This window comes from Aquarana catesbeiana, linkage group LG07 (assembly GCF_042186555.1).
Source record: "Aquarana catesbeiana isolate 2022-GZ linkage group LG07, ASM4218655v1, whole genome shotgun sequence".
Lineage (NCBI taxonomy): Eukaryota > Metazoa > Chordata > Amphibia > Anura > Ranidae > Aquarana > Aquarana catesbeiana.
Window position 1 is genome coordinate 154,897,362 of NC_133330.1, and position 14,119 is coordinate 154,911,480.

Consider the following 14,119-nt stretch of genomic DNA (forward strand, 5'->3'; position numbering starts at 1 on the left):
ACACACAAATTTTCCGACAACAAAATCCGATCGCGCCAATTCCGACCGTGTGTGGCCTGTTCCGACGCACAAAGTGCCACGCATGCTCAGAAGAAATTTCGACACGGAACAGCTCGGTCAGGTAAAATTAGCGTTCGCAATGGATACAGCACTTTCGTCACGCTGCAATGTTAAAAATGGTTTAATACAGCGCACTCTCTTCTTCTTTATAATGTGACAAGAATTAAGTAGTTTTCCTGCTCATATTCACACAAACTTATTTTTTTGTTTTTTTCTTGGGATTCCCTGAATATATTGTTATTTGTCACATCTGACATAATGTTTTTTTTTTTTTTTTTTGATTTAAAGCCATTTTTCGTTTAGATTTTATGTTTGTATTTTTTCCAAGGCTGATCTTTGTTTAATGTTATTTTTAGTTTTACTCCAGAATATTTTTGTGTGTGTTTTGTGTGTCAAGTTACCACAACACCATTGATATCTTTTATTATTTAATGTCAAGGAGATTGTTTGGTGTTGGTGTCCCTTGTTAATTTCACATTGTATTTTTGCAATGTACCTGAATCCTCACCAACAAACTGTCCTTTTTGAAGTAAAACACACATAGGCAAGTATATTTCAAACCAAAAATCCTTTATTAAGGGCTCAGAACCAAACAAAGAGGGAGGCAACGCTGGATCAACAGGAGAAATTAGCGAAGCCTGGGACCCCCAGGGCAGACATCAATTCTTGAATATCAAAATTGGTGGCCTGAGGAGTCCATATGTAAGGGAGGCCAGTCTGGTCCAGAAGTCCTAGAGATCCGGAAAGCAGCAGATGACATCTGTGTCTCCAGGCTGTGGTACCACAAGAGGCTGCATCTTTTGGCCGACCAGACTGGATCCAGGGTCCTCACTTTCTGGTCTTCCTTCCACGCTTCATTCCGGGCTGTGGCTGTGCTGTTGGAGATGTGGCAGGAGGAGGAGTAGGACCTGGAGGAGGAGGAGGACTGGGAGGACCTGGAGGAGAAGGAGGAGGAGGAGGAGGACCTGCAGGAGGAGGACCATGTGTGAGTTTGCAAAGGTGTGTCTCAGATGTAATTTGGGCCCTCATACCAATATGAGCGACTCACACATGAGTTGTCCCCCCTCCTTCCTCTACATTTTAGAGGCAATGATGGCAGCGAAGTCATCCTCCACGGTGTGTGGTGCTCCCAGGGCCTCTGTAGCCCTCCAAAAGAGGCCTATGGCAGCCTCCTCTAGGGCACTCCTCCTCCTGCCACTTTCTCTTTCCAGGTGTTGGGGAGGGACCTGCAGATCAGCCAGCCGGCTCGGCCCGTCCACCTCCTGGCTGATACTTCCCTGTGTATGAAAAAGGGACATGGTTTTAGTTTTTGCTTCATCAATCACAATCAGAAATGAGTACTCCAAACTAACATCTAGTTAACATCATTGATTGGACAAGCAGAAATATTTAGAGGAATGCTATACCTGGCTCAAGCTGGGCTCCTCCACATGTTGTTGCCTGGAAGGCCCAGGTTGGGCGTCAGAAGCCTCAGCTGGGGGGGAAGGAAGCGTGGAAGGAAGACTGGAGAGTGATGACCCGGGTTCAGTCTGGCCTGCCAGAAAATGCAGCCTGTCATAGTACCACATCCTGGGGAGATAAATGTCATCTGCTGCTCCGGATCTCTGCGAATCCTGGACTTTCTGGCGCTCCCTTACATATGTGCTCCTCAGGCCACCAATTAAGATCTTCAAATATGTGATGTCTGCCGTGGGGATCACCTGCTTCACAATTTCCAACAATTGATCCAGCGCTGCCTTCCACTTTGTTTGGTTCCTGTAATGTGGGTGGTTGATCTCCCACAAACAGGGCAGCTCCCTGAACATGTCAATGAATATTGACATGAAGTCATTATCTTGTAATAAGATATCCATGTTCACTGCAAGACACAACACAAGACAAAGCCTAATGTCAGACAAAACTCTCCTAATCTTGTTACAATATAGGCCTCATTCTAGAAGCAGTATAGGCACAAGTATGTCTCTTACCTTCGTTCTTACGATCGGCGCGTCCAATGCTCCTTCCTCCGCTCACAGATCGTACGTAATACGCACGTGTGTTACGCTTTATACACACTGCGCATGCGTGTAACTCCGCCCGCCCCTGATGTTCTTTCTAGTCTATTCCCCGCCCCTTTTCGTTCGGTGCCGTGGGTGAAGAGCACATGGCGGAGTCACAGCAGGTGCGTGCTAATTACAGGAATGACTAAAAGTGGGAGAGTTGGGACTTTAAAATGAGGTTATGGACACTGTGGAAATGACTGGATAATAAACATATTTATTGATCGTAATGAAATGCACAATCATATCAGTATAAACCACATATATGAAAGACATTGCAATAAATATCATTCCATAAAGTATTTACAAGCACATATATATGTGCAAACGTAATACAGACATTGAGAGTACATCAAATATATACCCACTTGGTGCCATATAGTGGTAACCATTGATAAATTGTACAGACAAAACAGAAAATTTCATATATGTACATGTGGTGTTACAGCAGCACTTTAACCGGGAATAAGGTGTAACAGTAAAATCATGGTACAAATAGAATGGTTCTGGAGTGGAAGTATACAAAGGACATATATATGCATCCCACAATGCCCGACGCGTTTCGTGTGAAGGACACTCATCAGGGGCGATAGCACAGGGACATCTAGAAAAAAATCGTAAGGTGCGATTAGTCTGGGTAAATCTAATCATACTAGGGGAGGGCAGAAAAGCCCACCCTGAGTACTTACATGTAATCGGTACAAAAAGGTATAGCGGGTGTGGTACCAGGGTCCAGGAGGATGTCTGACCCGGGAGCTGAGGTATTCTGGGGTAGCGTGCAGGCAGGACGCACATAGGCCACCCCTGGTCCCAGAGCCCAGGCTGCTGATATTCATGGTAAGAAAAGATAATAATGCGCCAGTGATTACTGCCTAGAATGAAAAGGACATAATAAATATGTCAGTCATGCTAGGTGAAAAAAGGAAATAAAAAATAAAAATAAAAATGGATAAAATAAATTAAAATAAAATGAAAATAAAAGAAAAGGGAGAGGAGGAGTGGATCTCTAACTAAGACAATATTGCAAAATGGACGTCTGTGCAGATGGCAAAAAATTGGAGTGGAAGTATAATCATACCCAAAACATGGTAAAGTCTGGTGTAAAAAACATGTACATAACTGCAGAGACAATTCCGTTTGCTAAAAGTAAAACAAATGAAAAAGGGGGGGAACTGGCTAGCAAAAAGAAAGATTACCTAATCATGACTTACATGTGCCCCAAAAGGAACGCTGTAATGAAGTGTAGCATATCTGGTCCATGGCGGCCCAGACTGTGGCAGGGGGGTCAATATATACAGCCCGCACACGTGCACGCCAAACCCCCAACCAGCGTCACAACAAGCACGGCAAAGGGTAGGGCGGGGCTCTGACACAGACGGCAGGCGCCGTCTGTTGGGAACACCCCTATTCCCCACCTGACCGGCTGAGATGGAAAAAACTCCTGCCTCAAGGTCATGACGCCACATGAGACGTCAAACGTGAGGCAGGGAGTGTGGCGCCGATGCGCCGTAGGTGCCCGCCCACCCCACCTGACAGTGCACTCCCCCTGCCCCAGACAGGGCCAACAGGAGGAGGGGGGAAGTGAGGGGACACCCAGAGTGCATCGCAGCTCCCGGGTGTCAGACACAAAAATGGCCCGGGACCAACAAAAATCTGCATCATATTCCCAAAACGGTTACACCGCGCCGCTGTGCTGCATGGTCGCATGCGCAGCAAAACCATGCAACCAGAAAAAACACAGGAACCGGGTGTGGCACATCACCCTCCCGGTTACTGTGAAAATTCCCAATCGGGTGGCAGGGGAACACTGCCTGCCCAGTCCATGAACCTCCATCCCTGAAGCAACAAGAAGCGGGGGGGGGATTTGGGACTTTAAATGAGGCACATATGTGGTGTGCCTCCATCCCTAAATTCGAGACTAAAAGTGGGAGAGTTGGGACTTTAAAATGAGGTTATGGACACTGTGGAAATGACTGGATAAAAAACATATTTATTGATCGTAATGAAATGCACAATCATATCAGTATAAACCACATATATGAAAGACATTGCAATAAATATCATTCCATAAAGTATTTACAAGCACATATGTATGTGCAAACGTAATACAGACATCGAGAGTACATCAAATATATACCCACTTGGTGCCATATAGTGGTAACCATTGATAAATTGTACAGACAAAACAGAAAATTTCATATATGTACATGTGGTGTTACAGCAGCACTTTCACCGGGAATAAGGTGTAACAGTAAAATCATGGTACAAATAGAATGGTTCTGGAGTGGAAGTATACAAAGGACATATATATGCATCCCACAATGCCCGACGCGTTTCGTGTGAAGGACACTCATCAGGGGCGATAGCACAGGGACAGCTAGAAAAAAATCATAAGGTGCGATTAGTCTGGGTAAATCTAATCATACTAGGGGAGGGCAGAAAAGCCCACCCTGAGTACTTACATGTAATCGGTACAAAAAGGTATAGCGGGTGTGGTACCAGGGTCCAGGAGGATGTCTGACCCGGGAGCTGAGGTATTCTGGGGTAGCGTGCAGGCGGGACGCACATAGGCCACCCCTGATCCCAGAGCCCAGGCTGCTGATATTCATGGTAAGAAAAGATAATAATGCGCCAGTGATTACTGCCTAGAATGAAAAGGACATAATAAAAATGTCAGTCATGCTAGGTGAAAAAAGGAAATAAAAAATAAAAATAAAAACGGATAAAATAAATTAAAATTAAAAGTGAAAATAAAAGAAAAGGGAGAGGAGTGGATCTCTAACTAAGACAATATTGCAAAATGGACGTCTGTGCAGATGGCAAAAAATTGGAGTGGAAGTATAATCATACCCAAAACATGGTAAAGTCTGGTGTAAAAAATATGTACATAACTGCAGAGACAATTCCGTTTGCTAAAAGTAAAACAAATGAAAAAGGGGGGGAACTGGCTAGCAAAAAGAAAGATTACCTAATCATGACTTACATGTGCCCCAAAAGGAACGCTGTAATGAAGTGTAGCATATCTGGTCCATGGCGGCCCAGACTGTGGCAGGGGGGTCAATATATACAGCCCGCACACGTGCACGCCAAACCCCCAACCAGCATCACAACAAGCACGGCAAGGGGTAGGGCGGGGCTCTGACACAGACGGCAGGCGCCGTCTGTTGGGAACACCCCTATTCCCCACCTGACCGGCTGAGATGGAAAAACTCCTGCCTCAACGTCATGACGCCACATGAGACGTCAAACGTGAGGCAGGGAGTGTGGCGCCGATGTGCCGTAGGTACCTGACAGTGCACTCCCCCTGCCCCAGACAGGGCCAACAGGAGGAGGGGGGAAGTGAGGGGACACCCAGAGTGCATCGCAGCTCCCGGGTGTCAGACACAAAAATGGCCCGGGACCAACAAAAATCTGCATCATATTCCCAAAATGGTGACACCGCGCCGCTGTGCTGCATGGTCGCATGCGCAGCAAAACCATGCAACCAGAAAAAACACAGGAACCGGGCATGGCACATCACCCTCCCGGTTACTGTGAAAATTCCCACTCGGGTGGCAGGGGAACACTGCCTGCCCAGTCCATGAACCTCCATCCCTGAAGCAACAAGAAGCGGGGGGGATTTGGGACTTTAAATGAGGCACATATGTGGTGTGCCTCCATCCCTAAATTCGAGACTAAAAGTGGGAGATTTGGGACTTTAAAATGAGGTTATGGACACTGTGGAAATGACTGGATAAAAAACATATTTATTGATCGTAATGAAATGCACAATCATATCAGTATAAACCACATATATGAAAGACATTGCAATAAATATCATTCCATAAAGTATTTACAAGCACATATGTATGTGCAAACGTAATACAGACATCGAGAGTACATCAAATATATACCCACTTGGTGCCATATAGTGGTAACCATTGATAAATTGTACAGACAAAACAGAAAATTTTATATATGTACATGTGGTGTTACAGCAGCACTTTCACCGGGAATAAGGTGTAACAGTAAAATCATGGTACAAATAGAATGGTTCTGGAGTGGAAGTATACAAAGGACATATATATGCATCCCACAATGCCCGACGCGTTTCGTGTGAAGGACACTCATCAGGGGCGATAGCACAGGGACAGCTAGAAAAAAATCGTAAGGTGCGATTAGTCTGGGTAAATCTAATCATACTAGGGGAGGGCAGAAAAGCCCACCCTGAGTACTTACATGTAATCGGTACAAAAAGGTATAGCGGGTGTGGTACCAGGGTCCAGGAGGATGTCTGACCCGGGAGCTGAGGTATTCTGGGGTAGCATGCAGGCGGGACGCACATAGGCCACCCCTGATCCCAGAGCCCAGGCTGCTGATATTCATGGTAAGAAAAGATAATAATGCGCCAGTGATTACTGCCTAGAATGAAAAGGACAATAAATATGTCAGTCATGCTAGGTGAAAAAAGGAAATAAAAAATAAAAATAAAAATGGATAAAATAAATTAAAATAAAATGAAAATAAGGTGGTGTGGGCGGGCACCTACGGCGCATCGGCGCCACACTCCCTGCCTCACGTTTGACGTCTCATGTGGTGTCATGACCTTGAGGCAGGAGTTTTTTCCATCTCAGCCGGTCAGGTGGGGAATAGGGGTGTTTTCAACAGACGGCGCCTGCCGTCTGTGTCAGAGCCCCGCCCTACCCTTTGCCGTGCTTGTTGTGACGCTGGTTGGGGGTTTGGCGTGCACGTGTGCGGGCTGTATATATTGACCCCCCTGCCACAGTCTGGGCCGCCATGGACCAGATATGCTACACTTCATTACAGCGTTCCTTTTGGGGCACATGTAAGTCATGATTAGGTAATCTTTCTTTTTGCTAGCCAGTTCCCCCCCTTTTTCATTTGTTTTACTTTTAGCACACGGAATTGTCTCTGCAGTTATGTACATATTTTTTACACCAGACTTTACCATGTTTTGGGTATGATTATACTTCCACTCCAATTTTTTGCCATCTGCACAGACGTCCATTTTGCAATATTGTCTTAGTTAGAGATCCACTCCTACTCTCCCTTTTCTTTTATTTTCATTTTATTTTAATTTATTTTATCCATTTTTATTTTTATTTTTTATTTCCTTTTTTCACCTAGCATGACTGACATATTTATTGTCCTTTTCATTCTAGGCAGTAATCACTGGCGCATTATTATCTTTTCTTACCATGAATATCAGCAGCCTGGGCTCTGGGACCAGGGGTGGCCTATGTGCGTCCCGCCTGCATGCTACCCCAGAATACCTCAGCTCCCGGGTCAGACATCCTCCTGGACCCTGGTACCACACCCGCTATACCTTTTTGTACCGATTACATGTAAGTACTCAGGGTGGGCTTTTCTACCCTCCCCTAGTATGATTAGATTTACCCAGACTAATCGCACCTTACGATTTTTTTCTAGCTGTCCCTGTGCTATCGCCCCTGATGAGTGTCCTTCACATGAAACGCGTCGGGCATTGTGGGATGCATATATATGTCCTTTGTATACTTCCACTCCAGAACCATTCTATTTGTACCATGATTTTACTGTTACACCTTATTCCCGGTGAAAGTGCTGCTGTAACACCACATGTACATATATGAAATTTTCTGTTTTGTCTGTACAATTTATCAATGGTTACCACTATATGGCACCAAGTGGGTATATATTTGATGTACTCTCGATGTCTGTATTACGTTTGCACATATATATGTGCTTGTAAATACTTTATGGAATTATATTTATTGCAATGTCTTTCATATATGTTGTTTATACTGATATGATTGTTCATTTCATTACGATCAATAAATATGTTTTTTATCCAGTCATTTCCACAGTGTCCATAACCTCATTTTAAAGTCCCAAACTCTCCCACTTTTAGTCTCGAATTTAGGGATGGAGGCACACCACATATGTGCCTCATTTAAAGTCCCAAATCCCCCCCCCGCTTCTAATTACAGGAATGAGGAGGAGGAGGAGGAAAGCCCGGATCCGGAGACATCCCGATCCAGAAGGAGAAGATTTAAGGCCACAAATATGTCCTTTGGGGAGATGTTGGAGATGGTCGACATCCTGAAGAAGGCCGACTATGACGGAAAGTATGGACCTTACCCCAACCCCAATATCAGAAAGGCCAAGATCATGGCGAAAGTGGTCAAAAGTCTGCACCAGAATTTCGGGGTATGACGATCGAAAGATCAGCTCAGGAAGCGGTGGTCGCACCTGAAATTAAGAGAGCCCGAGCAGTACAGAAAGATCCGGAGAGTGCTGCAAAAAAGTAAGTAGTTGTGCTGTGTTCCTATTCTTTTTGTGTTTATTACGTTCGTGCTGCTCCATATGCTTTTCTTAATTGTTGTACAGTTTAAAATGTCAATTTTAATGTTCATGGGCCCATTATTCGTTCATATCAAACATTTTTTTTTCGGCCTCTAAAACACCATTGTTTAGGCCATATGCATTTTCCTACATTTTTTAGGGCCTACTTGGATGCAAAATATTTGGTTGTGTAGATGGGTTTGTTACTAGAATGAAATGCAAACTAGATTCTGTGTAAGGAGAGGACACTCAGCAGCTGTTTTCACATCTGGACGCTGGAGCACTAGTGTGGGACACAAGAACACCATTTATATTAGGAGGCCACACAGGTGCTCCAGTGTATACTATAGGGGGGTCTCCATCTGTGAAGCTTGGACAAAACAGGTAAAGTATTGCAGGTTGACAAAGGACACTAAAAAAGCGACATCTTGGAACTCTGCTAAAATTGACAATTGTACCCCACTTCCAAGCAATGTTTCCTATTTATAGTTCTGCCATCAAATATCTGTGTGCTAATTATACCATTTTTGTTTTACATAGGGGAGAAAAGACTCGGAGGACACCTCTCATCCGAGGAGACCAGAGACCCCCCACGTCTGGAAGAAGGTGAAATACCCCCAACACAAGTGGAGCAGGAGGAGAAAGAAGATGTGGTGGAAATAGGCACCACAACAGGTGAGTGTCTGCGACCACAGGCTCAGGTAAGAGATGGATGCTGGCAGATTTTTGATACCTGTTTTTGTTTGGTTTCTCTCTTTTTAGGTGATCGTGAGGTTAGGGATCCTTTCACATCAGAAAGTGCCCAGATCCTGATCGGGGAGATAATGGGGTGTAATTTAGAACTGGAAAACATCAAGAAAAAAATCAATGATGTGATTCAAAAAAATAATAACATCATTGATGTTTTGGGGCAAATTTAAAACCCCACAAAATCTCTTTTTTTTGTGTGGTACAATGTTTTAAATTTTTTAGCGATGTTTCGAAATGCCAAATTTGGAGGATGCACACAGTGTGCCAACATGTGCTATCTGCCATCACGGGAGATCAATGGACGCGTTTTGGGGGTGCAACCCCTTCCTCAATAATAAAGTAGCGGTGAGGAAGGGGTTGCTCCCACAAAACACGGCCCTTGATCCCCCGTGATGGCAGCTAGCACATGTTGACATTCGTAAATTGGTGTGCATCTTCCAAATTTGGCTTTTCAAGGGGTGACTTCACCCCATCTGAACGCAATATCAAACACAGTTCCTAAATACTCATGTCTGATATTGCCTTCAAGTTTTACCATATGTGAACTTTGTAAGTTCAAGATTGTTGTGTTTCTTGTTGGTTTTACACAGGCCTGTTTTATCGTAAATGTACATTTCTATTTTTGATAATGCCACCCCAAAAATTGTTATACAACAAACATGTTGGTTTGTTTTAAAAACCGTTTCTAAATGCACATGTGATTGTGCAGGTATTAAAAAGTTTGTTAATCAAGAATGTGTGGATTATTGTCTCAACGCTACAACACTTTTGTGGTGATGTAATTGCTGTTTTCTGAGAAAATGGTGGTTATTTCCTAAGGGCAAATCCTCTTTGCACTACAAGAGCATTTTCATTGCAGTTTCAAGAGCACTTGTATTGTAAAAAGTGTATATGCCTTTAGTAAATAACAGCCAACAGTGCTTTGTATAAGGTTACACAATCACGCCATTTTCAGGACTCCACACATTGCTGTCAGGGTCAGCTAAAACAAACACAAGCAGTTAATGTCACCAAAGATTAATTTTTTTTTTATTTGATAAATGCTTCACAAATTGTCTGGCATATTGATGGTCCCCCTACCCGCAAAGAACTCAAGGTATCTTAACCGGACATCACGGGCACTCAGGGAGGGCAAGCCAGGATGGCCACTTTCAAGTGCCGTCAGGGTTGTATCATGTAGATTTCCGGCCTCAGGCCCAACTGAGCCAGCATAGTTGGCAGAATGTTGGCGTAAGAAGTTATGGAGAACACAGCACGCCAGGATTAGATGATTAAGTTTATACTCCGCCATATGGATGGGTGTCAGAAATAGGCGGAACCGGCTGGCCATGATTCCAAATGTGTTCTCCACCACTCTTCGGGCTCTGGCCAGCCGGTAATTAAAAACCCTCTTTTCCGGGGTGAGGGTCCTCATCGGGAATGGCCGCATAAGATGGTCCCCCAGCGCAAATGCTTCATCCGCAATGAAGACGAATGGGAGTCCTTCCACATTGTCCTTTGGAGGTGGCTGCCATTCTGGAGACGCCTGTAGAACTCCGTCTGGCCGATGACTTCACCATCGGACATCTAGCCATTCTTCCCCACGTCCACATAAAAGAAGTCGTAATTAGCCGACACCACCGCCAACATCACAATACTATTGAACCCCTTATAGTTGAAATAGTACGACCCCGAGTTGGGTGGTGGGATGATGTGGACGTGTTTCCCATCAATTGCCCCTCCGCAGTTAGGAAAGTCCCACCGCTGGGCAAAGTGGGAGGCCACAGTCTGCCATTCCTGTGGCGTGGAAGGAAACTGTTGAGGAAAACAAAAATAATTTACTATTTTTGCACATAAACATGGCAAGCAGATTAGGCACAAACATTTATGGGTATAGTGTGTATGGGTTTGGCAAAGCCAGCAGATAGATGATTGAGGATAGATAGAGAATTGGGATCAGCTGACTTAGCAGTTGGGGGGAGGGAGGGTTTAGAAAAATGATTTGGGGACACTACAAAAAAAAGCATCTGGAACTCTGCCTGAATTTAAAGCACAAATCAAATTTCTAAACATTTTAGGGGGTGTTTGGGGTAAAGCACTACTATGGAGCTGATAAAATACATTGTTAAGTGACTACATATGGTGAATATAGGGCCAGGAGAGCATGTTGGGGAGGTTATTGAAGGCAGATATGTATGAAGGACTTAAAAAATAAATACCTAAAAAACCAGCATGCATGAGAACAAAGGGGACATTCACAGCATATTACAATCATGGTAATTAGGGAATGAGGAAAGAAATACAATATATTATCAAACATTAAATACAATAAAATGTGATATTAAAGGATAAAAATCTTACCTTCATATACTCCTTCTGCAGGACCTGGATGATGGCAGAACAGGTCTCTGGGAAAATGATGCCTGTCGAGAACTTGAGGTCCTGCAGGCTTCTCCCTGTCGCCAAGTACCGCAGGGTAGCGACCAGCCTCTGCTCCGGAGTGATGGCTTGCCTCATGCAGGTATCCTGCCTGCTAATATAAGGGGTCAGCGAAGCCAGCAGACGGTGAAACACGGGGTCCGTCATCCTGAGAAAGTTCCTGAATTCATCAGGATTATTCTCACGGATCTCACGGAGCAAAGGCATATGAGAGAACTGGTCACGCTGAAGCAACCAATTCTTGGTCCATGAACTCCTCCCCACCCTGTTCATGGACTGGACTTGTGTCAAGGTCAGGACCCCAACACCAAGCCCCCGCACAGCACAAACTCTACGAGGAGTACGTATACGCAACATGGCTAGAAAACGGTCGGTTGCTAAGAACGCAGTAACAGAACGCACTGAAGAACAGCAAGGCCTGTGAAGAGCGACCTGAAAAACAGTAACGAACGAACAAGAACACAATGACTACTTAAAGTCACGCGGAACTTGCTTGCACGCACTGAAGAGCAGATACAAACCCACAAGCACAAACTGAACGGCAGAAAACGATCTGAAAGCCACGAGTCTGAAAAAGCGCGAATCGTCTCTCACCAAACTTTTACTAACACAAGATTAGCAAAAGGAGCCCAAAGGGTGCCGAGCTTGGTTCTGAACTGGCCTTTTCTAGTCTCGTCATATGTGCTTGACGTCACCGCATTCTTGGCAATCGGAAATTCTGACAACTTTGTCCGACCGTGTGTACGCAAAACAAGTTTGAGCCAACATCCGTCAGAAAAAATCCTAGGATTTTGTAGCCTGAAGGAACCAGAAAAAAAGAGCTATTTAAAAAGTGACAGAAAAAGGTGATTGAAAAACTAAAAGGAAAAGCCCCAAAAATGCAACCCAGCAAACAAAAAGCAAGACTTGTTCACTCTAACTCTGGTTTTTAACTCACCACTTATACCAGTTCCACTTACACAGAGTTCCACAGCCTCAGACTGAGCAGGCTCAGAATGAGTCCTACACACAGTTATATAGGCACCTGTGAGCAATTAACCACCCTCCTTAATTGATAGCCTGAAGGAACCAGAGAAAAAAAAAGCTATTTAAAAAGTGACAGAAAAGGGTTATTGAAAAATTGAAAGGAAAAGCCCCAAAAATGCAACCCAGCAAACAAAAAGCAAGACTTGTTCACTCTAACTCTGGTTTATAACTCACCACTTATACCAGTTCCACTTACACAGAGTTCCACAGCCTCAGACTGAGCAGGCTCAGAATGAGTCCTACACACAGTTATATAGGCACCTGTGAGCAATTAACCACCCCCTTAATTGATAGCCTGAAGGAAACAGAGAGAAAAAAATGCTATTTAAAAAGTGACAGAAAAAGGTGATTGAAAAACTAAAAGGAAAAGCCCCAAAAATGCAACCCAGCAAACAAAAAGCAAGACTTGTTCACTCTAACTGGTTTTTAACTCACCACTTATACCAGTTCCACTTACACAGAGTTCCACAGCCTCAAACTGAGCAGGCTCAGAATGTGTCCTACACACAGTTATATAGGCACCTGTGAGCAATTAACGATCCCCTTAATTGATAGCCTGAAGGAACCAGAGAAAAAAAAAGCTATTTAAAAAGTGACTGAAAAAGGTGATTGAAAAACTAAAAGGAAAAGCCCCAAAAATGCAACCCAGCAAACAAAAAGCAAGACTTGTTCACTCTAACTCTGGTTTTTAACTCACCACTTATACCAGTTCCATTTACACAGAGTTCCACAGCCTCAGACTGAGCAGGCTCAGAATGAGTCCTACACACAGTTATATAGGCACCTGTGAGCAATTAACCGCCCCCTTAGATGATAGCCTGAAGGAATCAGAGAAAAAAAAAGCTATTTAAAAAGTGACAGAAAAAGGTGATTGAAAAACTAAAAGGAAAAGCCCCAAAAATGCAAACCAGCAAACAAAAAGCAAGACTTGTTCACTCTAACTCTGGTTTTTAACTCACCACTTATACCAGTTCCACTTACACAGAGTTCCACAGCCTCAGACTGAGCAGGCTCAGAATGAGTCCTACACACAGTTATATAGGCACCTGTGAGCAATTAACCACCCCCCTTAATTGATAGCCTGAAGGAACCAGAGAAAAAAAGCTATTTAAAAAGTGACAGAAAAAGGTGATTGAAAAACTAAAAGGAAAAGCCCCAAAAATGCAACCCAGCAAACAAAAAACAAGACTTGTTCACTCTAACTCTGGTTTTTAACTCACCACTTATACCAGTTCCACTTACACAGAGTTCCACAGCCTCAGACTGAGCAGGCTCAGAATGAGTCCTACACACATTTATATAGCCACCTGTGAGCAATTAACGATCCCCTTAATTGATAGCCTGAAGGAACCAGAGAAAAAAGAAAAAAAAAGTTATTTAAAAAGTGACAGAAAAAGGTTATTGAAAAACTAAAAGGAAAAGCCCCAAAAATGCAACCCAGCAAACAAAAAGCAAGACTTGTTCACTCTAACTCTGTTTTTTAACTCATCACTTATACTAGT